Genomic DNA, 18,214 nt, shown 5'->3' with positions numbered 1-18,214 from the left:
AGGAAAGTAGATCTGGGGAACCATCAGCCTGACCTCTATCCCAGGGAAGATCTTGGAAAAAATCACCAAAGAGACCATTCTTAACAAACTGGCTGAAGGCAACTTCCTGAGGGATAGCTGGCATGGGTTTGTTGTGGGTAGGTCTTGCCTGACCAATCTCATTTCCTTCCACAATCAGGTGACATATCACCTGGACAAGGGAGAAGGGATTGACATCATATATCTTGATTTTTAAAAAGCTTTTGATCTGGTATCCCATGATCATCTTATAGAAAAACTGGCCAGTTTAGGCCTTGGCTACATCACAGTCTTCTGGCTGGAGAACTGGCTCCAAGGTCGGACCTAGGCAGTGGTAGTTGATGGAAGTCAATCATCGTGGTGCACCTTGACCAGTGGGGTCCCCCAAGGCTCTATCCTTCAGCCTATCCTTTTCAACATCTTCATTAATGATGTGGACATTGGTATCCGAAGTGGACTGGCCAAGTTCACTGATGACACCAAAGTTTGTGGTTAAGTGTCCACATCCGAGGACAGGATGGTGATGCAGAGCGACCTTGACAGGCTCAGAAAATGGGTGTATGAAAACCTAATGGCCTTCAACACTGAAAAATGCAAGGTTCTCTACCTTGGGAAGAAAAACCCACAGCACACTTATAGGTTTGGCAGTGCTACGCTTGCTGGCACCATGGCCGAAAGGGACTTGGGGGTCATGATTGACCACAAGATGAATATGAGCCACCAATGCAATGTCACAACAGGAAAAGCAAACCAAACTCTGGCTTGCATCCATTGATGCTTCTCTAGCAAATCCCAGGATGTCATCCTCCCACTGTACTCGGCCTTGGTGAGGCCTCAGCTGGAGTACTGCATCCAATTCTGGGCTCCACAGTTCAAAAAGGATGTGGAGAAGCTTGAGAGGGTGCAGAGAAGAGCCACATACATGGTCAGAGGTCAGGAAAACAGGCCTTATGATGAGAGGCTGAAAGCTATAGGACTCTTCAGCCTGGAAAAGCACAGGCTCAGGGGGTGCCCTGGTGGCTGCCTACAAGTATACAAGGGGGGTGCATCAGGATCTGGGGGAACGCCTGTTCACCAGAGCACCCCATGGGATGACAAGGTTGAATGGTAACAAACTCCTCCAAGACAGTTTCAGGCCGGACATAAGGAAGAACTTCTTTACTGTCGAAGCCCCCAAGGCCTGGAACAGACTGCCACCAGAGGTGGTGCGAGCATCTGCTCTGGACTCCTTGAAATGTCAATTGGACGTTTATCTTGCTGGGTTCCTGTGACCCCAGCTGACTTCCTGCACCTGGGCGGGGGGCTGGACTCAATGATCTTCTGAGGTCCCTTCCAGCCCTGATGTCTATGAACTACGCATCTATGAATAGACAGGGTGACTCTGAAGGAGGTTCATTTTGTGATCCCTATCCCCCTCCTCCCCAGGTCAAACTAGGTCACTCTTTTGGGGGGTTGCCCTTCATCTCCTCCCAGCTGGTACATCTTTGACTCTTATCATGGCCTCAGATCATTGACCCCACATCACACAATTATCTTTTGGTCCTTCCCTTCTCACAGTGGCGATGGTGTTTGTGGCTTTTGGATGGCCTTACCAGTTCTTCCACTCAAGATTACATAGAACAGCTTCTTTCACCAGTTCATAGATTCATAGATTGGCTGGGGCTGGAAGGGACCTTGTAGATCATCAGGTTCAGCGCCCCCCCCCCCCTCCCCTCCCATTCTAGACGGGAAGACAACTGGGGTTCGGTGACCCCAGTGAGGTGACTGTCTGGTCTCCTCTTGAAAACCTCCAGGGTAGGTGACTGGACCAGTGCTTGAAACCATGCACAGTCTCATTCCCTTTAACGGCAGCAGCCTACAAACATCCATTGCCTTTTTCCTTGGCTGGCTTCATGCTGGAGTCCCCAGAGTTTTAGCACAAAAAGGCTGGAGAAATAATTTCTTTGGTGGGCTTCCATTCAAAGCGTCTTCTGCCTGGTACACCAGGCCTCTGGGAGGTGGACGTGTACTCTCTGGCAACCTGAGTGTGGTCATTCCTACTGTCAAATGATAATTTGCAAAACAATTAAAAAGTAAATACCGTGTCAGGCACAAGAACGCTGGGGAATGGAAGTTTATTATGACTTTCTTTGCCACTGTTGTTTTTCCAGTCCACCTCACCTGACATGGGAGCCTCGCAGTTTATTATTTCTGTTCCATGCAAAACCATTTCCCTCTTGAGCTGATTAAGTGTTACAAAGCATTCTTGCGCTGTGCAATAAATAACAATGCAAACATGTTTATGTAACGGTGTAATGTGCTAATTATGTTTTTCTATGGGAGTTACGTGCATACTGTCCTGGAGTCTGTTAGTCTTTCAGAAATGGTGCTCTGCTGAGAAGTGCACTAGGGGAAGAACATTAGTTTTGCATTTTGTCTTCATGAAGGCTGCTGTTTTACAACATTTGTCATTTCTTTGTGAGGTTATACACCTTGCAGTTATGGGGGAGACTGTTTTCTCTGCCTTGAAGCGCACAGCTTTTTGGCTGTAATGAAAATGTCCTGATTACAAGAAGAGCCACGGTTGATGGATGGACATGTTTATAATGTCCCTGTCTTCATGAACTGGAAGATGCCTCCTTTATGTAGGTTTTTGTGCCAATCTTGCCAAAATAATTACTACGGTCTTATATCTGTAACCTTTCTGGTAGGCACAGGCCAGCAGCGAGAAGGGCCGGGTTCACATCCCGGGGTACCCGCTGAGTTATGCCAGTGGCTGAAGCCCCCATCCAGAATCTGGGAACTCTAAATTTGACTGGGGTATCCCACAGAGGCAAATCCCTATTCTTGCAAGTAGTACAAATGAACTAATACATATTTATTACCAAAACATGAACAAAAAAAAAATTAAAGGAACAAAACCTTAAACGCTATATAAACGTTGTCTCTACAACTAGCTGACGTCCCAAAGCTGATGGAGCCCCAGCCTTTGCCAATCTAGCAGAATTAGAAACTCCCAGGTTTCAAGCTCATTTAAAAGCTGTCAGGCCTAATTCCTGGCCAGCCAGCCCCAGGAATCAAAACCCTCCTCCGTGGTATTAATCCCTTAAAACCTCAGAAGAAGGGAGAAGAAAAGGAGAGAAGAGTTCTCAGACACTGGGACAATTGTCTCTCCCCCCTGAGTTTCCTCTTTCTCTAGAGATGGTGCAAGCACCTACTCTGGACTCTTTTAAGACACATTTGGATGTCTATCTTGCTAGGATCCTATGACCCCAGCTGACTTCCTGCTCCTGGGGCAGGGGACTGGACTCCATCTTCCGAGGTCCCTTCCAGCCCTGATATCTATGAGATAGTTGCAGATTCAGTCCTCACTAGGAAGGGACTTCTCTGCACCAGATATAGATCAAATTCTATTTTTTTTAATATACATTGCTTCCTGAAGTGCTTATTTATTCAGTTACTCTGAAGCATCCTTCAAATAAATTCCTTTCTCTTCACCCCTATCTTAGGTTAAAGGTTCCTGTTAGTTTTTGTGCCTTTAACTGGAAGATATGTCCCCTAATGATGCAATTCCCTGTAGCATATAGTTCTCAACCTTACAGAGCTCTCTATTCATATCCATGTTTATAGCAGACTCTTTGGACTTCCTTAGCCGAATCTCTTTCCCAAAGTGACCCAAAAATGCTGTTTTATCCATATAATCCCTCTTATTTTTTTAAAGGCTATCTTATATGTAATATAGTGTACTTCACCACCACCACTACTTTTTTTCTGTCTTTCTTAAACAGTCCATGTCCTTCAACACCTATATTCTAGTGCATAGGTGTGCATTTCCCTTCTGGTCATTGATATAACAGAAATACATTCTTGCCAGCACCCTCCACCCTACCCCCCAATTTTATGCATTTCTTTTTCCTTCTAAATATTGGCAGAGACCTAGCACACTCATTGCATGGGTGTGGCAAGGCTCAGAGCAACCCAGAAAGCTGAAGTGGCTTTCTGTAGTCCTACAACTACATCTACATATCAGTTAAGCTCAGTGGCACTAAAGAAAAGAAAAGAACTAAACTATCCCCTTCAAAGACTGTAAATATATCCTGGTGCTAACCTAACTCACTTACTGTCCCCAGTAGCCTTGGATCCTCACTACCTCATATCGCATTTTTATATATTTCTCACAGTGCATTTTTTTCTGTCTCATCTTTACCATGGCATTTTGTATTTTATATTTTATACTTTTAAATCCTTAAGGAATGAACTCCCTGTAGAATGAAGTTACACCTTGAACCATTATTAAAAACTGCATTGAAATTTTAATTGTAAAGTGATAAAATCTGCTACACTGGCCTGGTCCCTCTGAAGTAAATACAAGTATGTATGGTGATCTGTAGGTAATTAAATGACAATAGCCGAAGGAACTTACCATTACAAAACTCTACTCTACAAGCCATTTTAAGCTAATCAAGCAAAGGAACTGAATCCTGGGACTGAGCACCCACCCCATTGGCTATTCCCGCAGCCCTTAACAATACTATTGTGAATTAATCAAAATCACAAACTGGCTCCCCAAACTTCACCATTAGATGAAACCCCCAGTGACTGGGACTAACAGCTGTCATGCACTACTCAAGACCCATGTGGGACAGTGACCTCTGGACTGGGCAGCCAAAATGATGCTGGGGGATCACACAAATTTGCCAGAAAGGGATAAAAGGCAGTGAAGCATGACCCTCAGTGGCGTGCTGTCATCCAGCACCTGCCCTACTGAGACAGAAGGACAAACCGGTTGACCCCTTCTGGAGAAGACACTGTCTTGAAGGAAGCTGACCAGCGACAGCAGACTCCAGGGCCTCAGATAGGTAGATATACTGACACCAGTGCTCTCACAATCACTACAGCAGCTACTATGCATTATCTTACACGGGTTTAAATTACATGGGTTTGAATGAGTGAGTTCATGTATGTGTGTGTGTGTGCTAAGGTGATAGTACCCCTCATAACTCAAAGTTTGCATTTATGGTTTTATTGGTAACTTTACATCCCGTACTTCACAGTAACAGTACACATGTAGACATGCCCAGAGACTCCTAAACAACAGATCTGAAACCAGCACAAACCAAGGTGGGCCCCAGTTTCAGTAGAAGTTCACAGAAATAAATCAAATAAAGAGCTGGACCCTCAGGGAAGCACTACTGATTTACACAACCTGATAAACTGGCCCCAGTGATGTCAAAGGTGCTGTGCCAGTTCACACAAGTTGAGGATATGGCCCAGAGAGGTTGGAAATCCTGTAGTTCATCTGCTCATGGCATGTAGTTACTGTGCAGTAAGGCACCTGTAGACACCATACTGCACAGTAGCACTGTGTGCACACTCCGACTAGGGAGTAACTTTACTCCCAAGTCACAGCACACACAGTGTTACTGTGCAGTAATACCTACATGTGTAGATGCTGGTCTAACAGCTACTTACTGCACAGTAACTTCCTGCGCAGTAAGTTACTGCACAGTAAATGCACGCCCTGTATAGAGAAAGATAGTGCCTATTACATTGTTCAAGTTTCTGGCATTCACATAAGCAACATCATCAAACAAGGATCATACTAAGAGAATATGGGAATTAACTTATTCCTAGGAGACGATAGGAAAATTTAGCACTAAACCACCTATAACTTCAGAAGCACATGCTTAACTTGGAATAGAAAGCCCAAGGCTCTCTTAGTCTAGTATGCTTCTCATTTTCATTTATTGAACTTTATTTACCCATCTATTGCAGGTCTTTGGATTCTGAGCCATCGCCATGTCTCTTGAAACTCATTTTCGTGCTATGTTTTGACAGGAACGGGCCGGTAACACCTTCCAGATGTTTTATCACCCTGCAAGTGATGTGTGAAACACTTTGCCTAAATTCCTTCTGTTGCCTGGACCCCTCTGCGTTCCCAGTTTTCGCTAATCTGCAGGATTAAATGTGCCCCCTAGTCTCTACGTTCACAGCAACCAGAAAGCGTTGCCTTGAGCCAGCCCTCCATTCCCAATAACTAGCCTATAAATCTCCTTTAATTCCATGATGATAGCCTGGGAAAGTTGAGCCTCTCTTTGCTGAAAGCTGCCTGGCATTGTTTTGGTTGCTCAACACTGCCCCGTTGCTCCAAGACAAATTCTATAACATGGCGCAACACTTGGCTACCCGGATTAGTTCTTCCTCTGTCCTACTGACTACCTTCAAGGTCCTGTGACTCTCTGCTGCTCCCAGAGAAATGAATTTCCATTGCAAAATGCTGTGTGCTTTGCAATCACAATCTTATGCAGAGCTGTTTGACACATTGTTATGAGAGCAGGGATGGCATAGTTGTTTTATAACGGTCTCTACGGAAAATGCAGGAGCTAGCCGCAATACAGGGTTTCTCTGTGAAAACACAGATAGAGCTATCTTGGAGAACCCGAGGGTGGAAATGAGTCCAAGCAGTCAAAAATAGAGGAAGCCACTCGGGAAAACATCAGTGCAGATTTTATAGCAGCGTGCCCTGATATCTGTTGCTGTCAATCAGCCATGGAAATAACCAGCCAAGTCATGAGATTCCCACATAACAGAACCAATCACAGAACTGCACTTCAGGCCTAATTCATCCTTGTCCAGAAGGTCAATGCAGGGTCCAAGCAACACTTCCAATTTTGGCAGTCTGCAGTTCACCCCTGCAACTTCAGTAGCAACTACACCGAATGCCAGAGCCCACTTTTGAGGAGACACCTCCAAGATTCAATAGATGTGGACTTGGGAAGGACACTTGATTCTCCACTTAAATGGTGTGCAGGACTGACATGCAATTAGTGCAGGAATTTGATCTCTGGTTTGCTTCTCTCCTCTCATGGTTAACCCCCTACATGGGAGCTCTACAGTAGGGATGTGCAAAGCAGGCCCTATTCGATTTGGATTTGAATTTGGCCCAACTCAGGCACAGTGATTTCACTTGTTGATTCGGATCACTGTCCCTGATTCACTTCAGCTGAATCTGAATCTGAAGATGTGATGCTGATTCAGAGAATCAGTGATTCGGACACAGACACAGCTTTAAAAGTTTTTTCTACATACCTCAAGGTACCAGCATGGCTTGTGATCGTGGCGATGCGGGGGCAGATGGAGGGTCCCACAGGAGTGCAGGGGGGCCCTCCATGTGCTCGGTGGTGAACTTGGAAGTGGACCAGACTTACGGGTCCACTGAGGAGCATGTTGGATCCCCCACCCCATGCTCCCCTGACTCCGCAATTGGCTGTGGGGGGACCCTGGGTGCCACCCCAGACTCAGGAGGCACCAGTCATCATGCAGAACTGGGTGGGGCATGGGGGGACCCCCAGCACACTCCCCAGTGGAGCTGGAAGTGGGCTGGAAGTGCTTCTGGTCCACATTCAGGTCTGCTGCCGAGCACCACGTGGGAACACCACCGTGCTTCAGTGGGATGCTCCATGTGCCCCAGCATCGCAGTATTCATGAGTACCTGCTACCTCGAGGTATGTAGAAAAAACATTTAAAGTTGTGTCAATGCCTGAATCGCCAAATCTCTCCAAATCAATTCAGAGGGTTCGATTCGATTCGGAGAGACTAAAGGCTCTTCTGATTCGATTTGGATTTGGAGATTCAGCCACCGAATCGGGTCGAATATCTGCCGAAAAGAATCATGGACTGAAGCTTTGCGCAGCCCCAGTCTGCAGGTGTTCCCAGCAAGTTTTTGCCTTATGTTTTACTATAAGGCAGGACTGGACTTCTGATCTATAGTATCCCCTAGCCCCCAAAAAACATACACCTATTAGACCAGCATAATGTGTTGCTATGGCCTTATGGCTGAACCAGGGGGGTTGGTTCATGTCTTTGGAAAGAAGTCAATGATTTATAAGTCATGAGGGGCCTCATCTACAGCACAGCAAAGCCAATGGGACTTCTTCTGAAGCAGGCTGGCTGAGGTCTTTAGCACCTTTCAGTTATTTTCTTTAGCAGATCCATATGATACTGGAGGTTTTCCTGGTTAGGGATCTTAAAAGAAAGTCTCTCACCTGTTGAATCACAAAGGCATAGATCTTTTCTATCCATTGCTCTAAGCCACAATGATTAAGATATTTCAGCTGTCCAGGGGATTCTACCTAAAGGGATTTTGAAATCTCCATCCATGGAAGTTTTCAAGGCCCGTTGGACTAACACTTGGCTGGATGGTTTAGGGATGATGGTGCCTTGAGCAGGGGGCTAGGCTAGATGATTTTGTGAGGTCCCTTGCAGCCCTACTTTTCTATGATTCTACCCTCTCCCATAACAGCTATCTGGACTTTCATTATGTCTAGGGCGGCATAAGGCCTGGGTACTACTTAATTCCTAGTTCAGGCTCTGATTCAGCAAGTTGCAAAGCTTTACCCATGACAGCGTACACATTAACTTCAAAGGACTGTCTATAACACAGGACAAGGCCCTTTACTGGACCCTGTTATCTATAAATATTGTAAATTTTAAATTCAGAGACTGTCTTGGACTGTAGGTCTGTACAGTGTCCAGTACAACAGATCCCTAGTTTGGTTGTGGAGATAGCGTCCTACTGAGCCTTGGCTCTGCCAGCCCTGGGCTCACCCTGCTCTCAGAGATTTCATTGCTGAGACCACCTTATTTCAGTTAATGATATGGGAAAATATGCATTTAGATGAGACTGGTCATTCTGCAGATGGCATCTCCTGGCCACCTCTTTTTTTCTTCCTTCAATTATTTGTCCTGCTGCTTGTGCACCAGCATTTTCATACCATCAAAAAATAACTTCTGATTGGAGGAAAGACATTTGGAAAAACTAACCTCATCTCAAAATACAAAAAAACCCGAGATATTTAGGCTTGATTCTCAACAAACAAGTGCCAGGAAAATATTTACCCTTACTTCCAAATTACTATTACTAGTCTTTATGCATTTATTATTATATTATTATTTCTACCAAATGCTGGCATTTTATTTTAAAAACATGAATATGAATAGCTGTATCTTGACTCGGGGCATCTTGTTTTGTATTTGACTTTCAGGCCAAGCTCACCAGAAATTGGCAAGTTCCCTGATTTTCTACAGCATTTTGATTTTTTAAATATAATGGTGCAGCCCCATCTAATAATAATAATAAGAAAAATATAAAGCAAATGTTGACAGGGATCCAAGCATATGAACTTTATGTCATGAAAAGCTTTTATTCTGGTTCCTTTTCTCACTCATGCACAGATTTATTGAAAAGAACTTGACATTTATTCATTTTCCAGTTAGATTATTGCGGTTAAATCAAAAAGAAGTGTCAAGACTCAGGGAGCCGAAAGCAGCTCGGCTTTTTCCATTGTGTCAGGTCACATGGTTCCCATTTGTTCCATGAAAAACCTCATGGTTTTGGTTATTTTCCCTGTCTGGAATGAGATATAATTGCACACTCATTGCCAAGTCTCCTGTATCGCATAGAAAACTCCTGCCTCTTGGGCCATCTCCCTCTCTTCAGCTTGGGGGCCTTTTTTGTGAGGAGCATTTTTATTGTTTCAAATGGTCCAAGGAGACCCATCAAGCTGTTGTTCAAAATACTTGTCAACACAATGGTACAGTGCATGGAGAGGATGGGCAGGCATTAAGTCCCGTGAGTCGGGAAAGCAGGGGTTGGATCTTGGTTTTGCTGCAACTTTCTTGGGGGGTCAGTTAGGTTTTGATCAAAGCTTCTTGAAATCAGTGCAAATAATTTATGGGTTGTGCATTGGGCCTTTAGTTTCTCACATCCTCCTCTATTTTATTCTCCCACTTTTTACCTGTTTAGGGTTTGCTGAAGAGTTATACTAGTACAGGTTGAAGTGAGTTATACTAAGATAACCTTAACTTATGTGGACATTCTTCTTCTGACATAAGGGTTTGGGTTTTTGTTTTTTTTTTCAGTTTAGGTTAGTTTACATCACTTCAGAAGAGATATTCATACAAGTATTACTGGAAAACTTTCCAGATAAACTCTTACTGCTTAATCATTTGGGACAGAAGTAATCACCTGTACACTAGATGTTTTTTGTAGTACACATATTAAGTCCTAGCAATGAAAAAAAATATCATTAATGACATGTCTCTTGGTCTTTTCCATGTCTGTTAGTCTTGGTATAAAGCAAGACTGCTGCATATCCTTAAGGCTTCATGGGTGGTAAAGGGAAATCCATGTTGCAGGGAATTACAAAACTTCAGAAAATAATGGTTCTGAATTCTGAATTGTAATGAAAAGCCAAAGTTTCTGAATTTGTTGCAAAGTAACCCTTTCCAAGAATGAGAGAAACATTTCAGTTTGGTAATGTCAAATAGTGAGATTGTCATAATGTCAAAGAACTTCTTGCCTTTATAAAATGGAAGTTTCATTTCTGCTTTGTCATTTTGACTTTTATTGTTGTAATCAAACATTAACCATTATATAGCTTTAAAACACTATCTTTACAATGAATATAATAAGTGAGTGCAATAAAGCTGTTGATATGAAAAGGGTAAGCCAATAGGTTTGTTCAGATTTTTCCCATCTTCAAGTGTTAAAATTGACACATTCTCACCAAGCATTTTTATTTCAAGGAAACTGCAAGTTTGGGTGAGAAACTCTTTTATAGTGAAAAAAATACTCCATCAACACTGTCTAGGAAAAAAAATGGACTTAATGTGCTTTAGAAATAAACTTGCATTCAAAATGAAAACCTTTAGGGCTAAGGCAGACAGACAAAAGGGCATCCATGAGTCAGATGTGCTGATCTGCTGTTGTCATTGATACGTCAAATCAAGTCCGTCCCCAGGTCCCTGCGACCGTTGGGCTGCCTTAAACTCTGAAACAACCCTTCTCCATTTGGCCCTGTTTGACTAGCTTTGTGCAAAGCACAAATTGGTTGTGGGAGATCAATATTGCAGTTTGGGTGACTGATGGATAAAATTGGGTTAGCCATCACTTTGGGACGCCTGCTGTAGGTAGAAGGGAAAGCCTTATGATGCAGCGGAGTATATTTTCGGTGAAGCTGTAGGCCATCTGAAGTTGGAAGAGAATTTGCTAGCTTTTCCCTTTAACTGCTTCGCTTTGAAGAGTTTAAGGTATTGAATGGACGGGGTACGCCCTGCCACACCCATACCTCGTACCGTGCAAATTTTCTGTTTGCTAATTATTATTCAGCTGTCAACGATAGCCATAGTTATTAAAGGAGAGCTTGGGAAACTGAACTGCAAGGACGATTCCCCAAGCTTTTACTTTAGTAAGTAGTCCAAGGCTGTAGCAAACACACAAACATGCCAGCAACATCCTCTCTCTTAAGAAGCTGACCCACCACAGTGCAAGAAAATCTCATGACTAAGACTAAGAATGACATACTGAGTTAGGGGTTTCAGTGCAAGCAGGGCCAGGGCCTCTGGATGTGAGGAATCTTAAAACAAAAATTCAGTTTCAAGGCAATACTGTTTTTCAAGAGGGGAAAAGAATAGCTTTGTCAAAAACTTGATATAGCGCTGAATGCCCTCAACTCACTAAAGAATCCATAATCCAAAACCTTTATAGTCTTCTTTGTTTCTTTTATCACTGTGAAAAAGAGCAATTTTGCAATGGCAGGAGATCTGAGCTGCCCTGGAATTTAGGACTGTTACAATCCAGAGGTCTACTTCATCTCCATCACTATGTTTGTCATCCTGAATGGCTTTGATTGATACCTTGGAGTGAGGATGCTGGGATTTTCCCTAAGTACAGATCACAAATTGCTGAGATCTTAGGTGAAACCACTTGGGGATATGGCAGAACATTTTGATGAAAAATTCAACAGGTATTAAAGAAGCCCTCAAATGCACTAATACAAATAGGGAAATGACTGGCTAGACCTGAAGACTTCTGAAAAGGCCATGCGGGTTAGTGGCAGACTAAATATGAGTCAACATACAATAATAGGATGTATTATTAGCAAGGGAATTTCATGCAAGTCATGTGATAGGTTTTTACCTGAACTGAGTGAAAGCCTCAATCTGGATTATAGCATCTTATTTGGGTCACTGTAATTTAAGAAAAAAGATGCACGAATTGGAAAAAGCCCAGTTAAGAGCAATAAGAAATTATTTGGTAACTCAGACTTGACATATGAGGAATGGTTTCCAAGTGGGGTTGTTTAGCCTGGGGAAGAGAAGACCAAGAGGGGTGTGTTGCTCTTCCACTACAGAAAGGCTTGTTAGCCAGAGAACCGTGATGGGCGCTGTTCCAAGGTTGTGGTCTTAAATAACAAGAAGGGAGATTTAAGTTGGATATTAGGAAGAACTTTCTAAGAGGGACGTTAACAAGGGGGACAGAGATGGTGGATTCTCTATCACTGGAGGGCGTCAAGTACAAGTTAAATAATCACTGGTAGGGAGAGCTTAGCCAGAAATATTCCTTGCTTGATTAGAGGCCTCTTGAGGTCCCTTCCAATCCTATTTCTCTAGGATTCTACGATACCAAAAGTTTAAGTTTTTTTTTTAAATCCCCTTCTCAGTAACATATTTTGGGGTTTGCTTTTCAGATAGCAATAATTATAAAACCTTTTTTTTTTTTCAGTTTTCAAATTCTGAAAACCAAGAATTGTTACCATAAAAATAAAATTGTCTTCATGAAAAACTGGAAAAAAATCCCTACGTTTTTCCCCATAAACCTTTTCATCAGAGGGAAAAATACTACAGAAATGTCAAATGATTCCAATGCTATTTCAGATCCTACTTTCATTTAATTTTAGTTACACACCAGAGGAATGTTGTAATATCAGGGGGGAAGTACCTGTGTTCAATTAGCTGGAGAGACAGCAGTAGTGAGGCCCAATTTTATATAAAAATTCAACTCTATCCTGATTTTGGTTTTGTTCATTCCAAAATGTCATGTTATCCTTATTGCACACTGATATAATCTGCACCACCATGGGATTGCTGTTCAGGTTTGATTTATACTTGCTGTGCTGTCCAGTTTCAATGCAGTATTTCTACAGTGAGCAAAACCCTAATGGATCCATGTTCTCAAGCTATTTATGCATATTTGTCAGAAATATTCCCCAAATTGGACATGCCTACAACAATTGACTCCCCCTGCTGTAGCTCCATAAACTGTCCCACATCCCTTATACCCATGTAGGAGGGTTTAACCCAGCAACAATCCTTCATGATAAAATATTTACATTAATATTCTGGAATTCCTCAGTGGCACTGGTGAAAAAAAGCATTACTGGCAACTCTCTCCTTTCCCCGAAAGCAAAGGAATGAGGCTGGCTTTGGAAATGCACTTCTTCTTCCCCACAGCACGCATCAGAAGGAATGGGCAGAGCCGTTCTTATGAAGTGGTGATGAGTGGTATCTGGCAGCCTGGGTGCCAAACTCTAGAGCCTGCTACTCCAAATAGCAAGAGATACCCACGTACAGGCTTGCACATATTCTTTCCCCCCCTCTCGCTTGTGCTCTGTCACACATACACGCAGGCGAGTGTGCCAATACACACACAAACACAGTTGTGCAGGCATGCCCTTCTGCTATCACACTTCTGACCTCCTGAGCCCACAAATTCCTCTGTCCTATGGCCTTGTAGAGACATCCCCGCCCTTTTTCCTTAAGATCAGTGAAAATACCCAGTGGGCATGTCTACACATGCATTGACGCCGGTTTAAACTTACTGCACAGTAAATTATATAGGTAGGTGTTACAACACATTAAAGCAGGGACTAACTTCAATCCACACACACAGTGTTACTGTGCAGAAAAGTGTCTACATGTGCATTACTGCAAAGTAACTAATTGGGCATAAATTTGCATCATGCAGGGATCAAATTTACGCTCAAGCTGGTATAAGTTGCCACATTTACTGCACAGCATGGACATACACATGCCCATGCTGTGCAGTAATTTTGGATTACTGGGCAGTTAATACCCACATTTTGATGCTCCCAGTATGATGAAATGGAGCTGCATAGAAGATGGAGTCCTCCTCATAAGGACTCATTTCACAGCCTAAGCAACAAGGCTCTGGGCCCCAGGAATCATGCACAAGCGTGAGAGCATGGTGTTCATCCTCCCAACCAGAAGGAGCAAGACAGGAGCCTTTTGAAAGGGGTCAAAGTGAAGCCAGAGGAAAAACAACTGCACAAGAGATCTCTCCCCAAACTGTGTAGTTTGGACCCAGTCCAGCCAAGCTGTGAAGCACAGAACTGGTGTACGAAACCCCCCCTGAGAGACGATCTCTGTGTGGTTCTCACTCTGGTAACTATGCACCTATTTTCTTTAAAGAATACTAGAGTATTTTTTACTGGAGTCAGGAGAAGGATTAGTCTTGTGAGGAGTGCCATGGTACAAGCTTCAGACAATGCACATTTAGTTCCTGACTTGGGCACTGGCCTCACATGTCAACTTGGAAAAGTCCCTTAACTGCCCCAGGAATAATGATGTCTCTTGTATCTATACAGTTGGATGCGTCACAGATCTGGGACTGACTCGTGTTGTGTAGGTGTGTGAAGAGCCCCAGATATTCGGGTTCTTAGCTCATTTGCAATCTTCAAGCAGTGGGGCTATGTGAAGCTTCGGTCCCTGATTCGATTTGGCAGTGATTTGGCCCAATTCGGATTCAATAGCAAAGAGACTGTCTTTTAAGATCCTGAACTGGGAAAACCTCCTGTATCACATGGATCTGCAAAAGAAAATAACTGAAAGGTGCTAGAGAGCTTCTTGGCCAGCCTGCTTCAGAGAAGTCCCATTGGCTTTGCTGTGCTGTAGATGAGGCCCCTCGTGACTTATAAATCATTGACTTCATTCCAAAGACATGAACCAACCCCTCCGGTTCAGCCATAAGGCCATAGCAAATATATTATGCTGCTCTAATAGGTGTATGTTCTTTTGGGGTCCCCCTGCAGCTAATTGCTGAGCCTGGGGAGCGTGGGGGGGGGAGCTGCAGAGTTCCCAGCAGAACCAGAAATGGCCTAGTGCTTCTGGTCCACTTCCAGGTTCACTGCTGAGCACACGAGGGCCCTCCCGCACTCCTGTGGGACGCTCCATCCACTCCAGCATCACAGCATTCACAAGCCATGCTGGTACCTCGAGGTATGTAGAAAAAACTTTTAAAGCTGTGTCTGAATCGCCGAATCTCCGAATCAGCATCGACTATTCAGATTCAGATTCAGCCAAATCAAATTGGGGAGGTGATATGTATCAACAAATCGAATCACTGTCCCCAATTTAGGCTGAATCTGAATCTGAGTCAAATAGGGCCTTTTTCACACACCTCTATTAAGCAGCACTAATGGAGTACTTTTTACAGCTGTTCAAGCACCTCATTTTCATTGATGTTCCAAGGGAGTTAGGCACCTAGATAGGTTCAAGAGTTCTGGCCTTGCACTTCTAATGCTTCAGTCAGCTCCTTTCTCAATGTCAGGGTTCATGGAGTCATAGGCCCCCACTGAATCACTGAGCATGTTCTCTAATTTGGGATTCTCCCAACGGCCTGCGTCCTTGTTCTGGTTTGAAAAGTCTGGTGTAGTGGGGCTTCTGTTGTCACAGTTATCAGACAGACTCTGTCTCCAGGGCCTCTTGAAATCCTTCACTAAATCCATTCCCAAGTGTCAGATCCTAGCTGCAGATGGAATGACACGATTGTCCCCGTCTCAGACTGGTTCCAGAGTGGCAGCTGCCTGGAACAAATTGGGATCACTTCAGCAGGTCTAGTTGGGGCTCAGATCATCCAGGACCAAACAGCTTCTTTCACATAAAACATTGTTTATTCATAACCACAGCCATTGAAAGAAAGAACATCCTAAGGGTCAGCCAACAGCCTGTGTGCATGATGGTGTCAAAATATCGTCCACCCAGAACCCTACAAGATTTCATGCCCGACAGGTCTGACAGGTCTGACTAGCCTGTCTCCATGCCATCCTCAAGGCCGTTGCCCAAAGCAAAGGTCCACCCTCTCCTGGAACAAATGCAGTGAGGATGTCAAGAGATGTTCCCTCTACCCCTACTACTGCTGCCCTTAAGATCTGTCCTCACCACCCCAATTCCAGGTCTAGAGCACTCGCAGCTGGGCTGGGCTGATCTAAGCTTGGTTTTTGGGATGCTTCATGAGTAGCATAGATAAACTCTCTCCTTCTCAAGAATCCCTGGACAGCCATTGGCAACACCCTGCTTCACAGAAATCGATGCCCACTGTCAAACGAGGAGGAATGGTCTCAAGTTGCAGCAATGGAAGTTGAGGTTGGATATTAGGAAAAACTTTCTTACTAGGAGGGTGGTGAAGCACTGGAACAGATTACCCAGAGAGGTGGTGGACTTTCCATCCTTGGAGGTTTTGAAGACCTGGGTAGACAAAGCCCTGCTGGGATGATGCAGTTGGGGCTGGTCCTGCTTTGAGGAGGGGATTGGACTGGATGGGACCTCCTGAGGTCCTTTCCTAGCCTTGTTTTCTGTGGTTCTGCGATAGTCTTCGGCTAGCCCAGCCTAGCCAAACAGTGTTGACAACTGTCACTAGGATCTTTGAAGCTAGTATTATCTTTCCAGTCCATTTCTAGATAATCTTACTGAAGAAGGTGCCTCCTCTTACCCACACTAGGAGGGTCTAGTACCCACACCAGGATGGCCGAGTGGTTAAGGTGTTGGACTTAAGATCCAATGGACATATGTCTGCGTGGGTTCAAACCCCACTCCTGGTAGTGTGTTTTTAGACACTCTTTCTTGCCCACAGCAGGTGACCGGACTTGATGATCTCATGAGGTCTCTTCCAGCCCTAAACATCTGTGTAGTAAAGAGCCCCTTGTACTATTGCCCTGTGTATTCTTCCCAGACTCTCCACTTCCTAAATCAGGGGATTCACAGCTGCAATGCCCAATGCCTTTTCTTAACAACACACATCACAAACTTGCTGCCTCATTATTCCTGATTTTTACAAAGCAGCTTGGCTTCCACCATTGCTTTTGGGAGCCTGTTCTGTCATCACACAGACCTCACTGTCCCTATACTTCCTCTCCCTGGATTTCAACCCATCACTCCCCTTTCTGCCACACACAATAAATGATCTCCCTGCATTGTGTTTATCTCTTTCAATGTTTGTAGGCTATTACTAGGTTGCCCACTTTGTGGTCTCAGAGCCGAGCCATGTATCTTTTCCTGATTTAATCTTTTCTCATATGTCACTCTCTCCAAACTCTTAATAATTCTTTTTTTCCCCCACCTCTTCTCTAAACTACCTCCGGCTCATCTGTATCTGTATGGTAATGAAGTGCCCAAAACTGAATGCAGTATTCTGGATGCCTAGAAAGTGAGTGATGCTTACCCTTTTTTTTTTTGCTCTGTGACCTAATCCTTCTGCCTCTACGGCCTGGTGCTGGTTGGTTCTTGTTCCCACAATGCATTGCAAAATCTCCTTTGGCTGTTGTGTCCAAGATCATTTGGACATCTCCAGTGGCCTAAATACTCCTGCTGGTGGGTGATTTTTTTTCAGGTTATTTTCCCCTTTTGATGGGCTGACTACACCACATGTTTTCCAAGTCAGATCTCATATTATCTCCTGCCTGTATATCCATCACCTTTTTTTCTCATTCTGTGTTCTCACTCTTCTTTGCAACCCCTCCACACCCAACACACTGGTTTATACAAGTGTCCCAGATCATCCATTTTCCAGATCATGTTTTCTTTAACCTGCTGAACCTGATATTTACCTTGAACTGCAGAGTTTTTGATGCAGCGGGTAGTGAAGGAATGAAAGGGAGTCTTTTTATAGTCCTTGGTCCTGATCTGCTCCTGTTTTCTGTCCTGGCACAATTTATATCAGCCACACACACCCTCAACTTCCTTTTTCCTTTTTCCTTAAAAAAGGGTTTATCTTTCTGGAGCCAGAATAGCCAGATGTATAGTAGCCCATGTCTATAGTAGCTCAACAAAAAAGACACTGTAGTCAAAGCCAGACACAGGCATGAGTGAACTGGGCAGCTGCCCAGGGCCTGGACAAAAAGGGGACCTGAAAATCCTAATTGTTTTCCATTGTTCAATTATTATTATCATTGCCTCTGGCAAAGTAGGGGGGCAATACTAAAAGTTTGCCCAGAGCTGCCAGGAGTCTAGGTACGGGACTGACTCTAGTTTAGGGAAGGACCTGGAATTATGCTTAGTTTACACTGATGGGAGTAAGATCAGGATCATACCCTAGTTCTTTCCCTGTTCTACCCCCAGTGATCATTTCCCATTGCATATA

General features: G+C 44.0%; 1 non-coding gene across 1 annotated transcript; it reads left to right on the top strand.

Moving 5' to 3' along the window:
* The first annotated feature begins 16,593 nt into the window (after positions 1 to 16,593).
* On the top strand, positions 16,594 to 16,676 carry TRNAL-UAA (transfer RNA leucine (anticodon UAA)). The gene has a single exon. It is a non-coding gene; the product is annotated as a tRNA-Leu (tRNA).
* Positions 16,677 to 18,214: the final 1,538 nt, after the last annotated feature.

The sequence above is a fragment of the Crocodylus siamensis genome, chromosome 5, assembly GCF_052110815.1.
Source record: "Crocodylus siamensis isolate JL-2025a chromosome 5, ASM5211081v1, whole genome shotgun sequence".
NCBI lineage: Eukaryota > Metazoa > Chordata > Crocodylia > Crocodylidae > Crocodylus > Crocodylus siamensis.
Note: the sequence above shows the minus strand (reverse complement) of the source record. Positions and strands in the feature narration are given on the sequence as shown.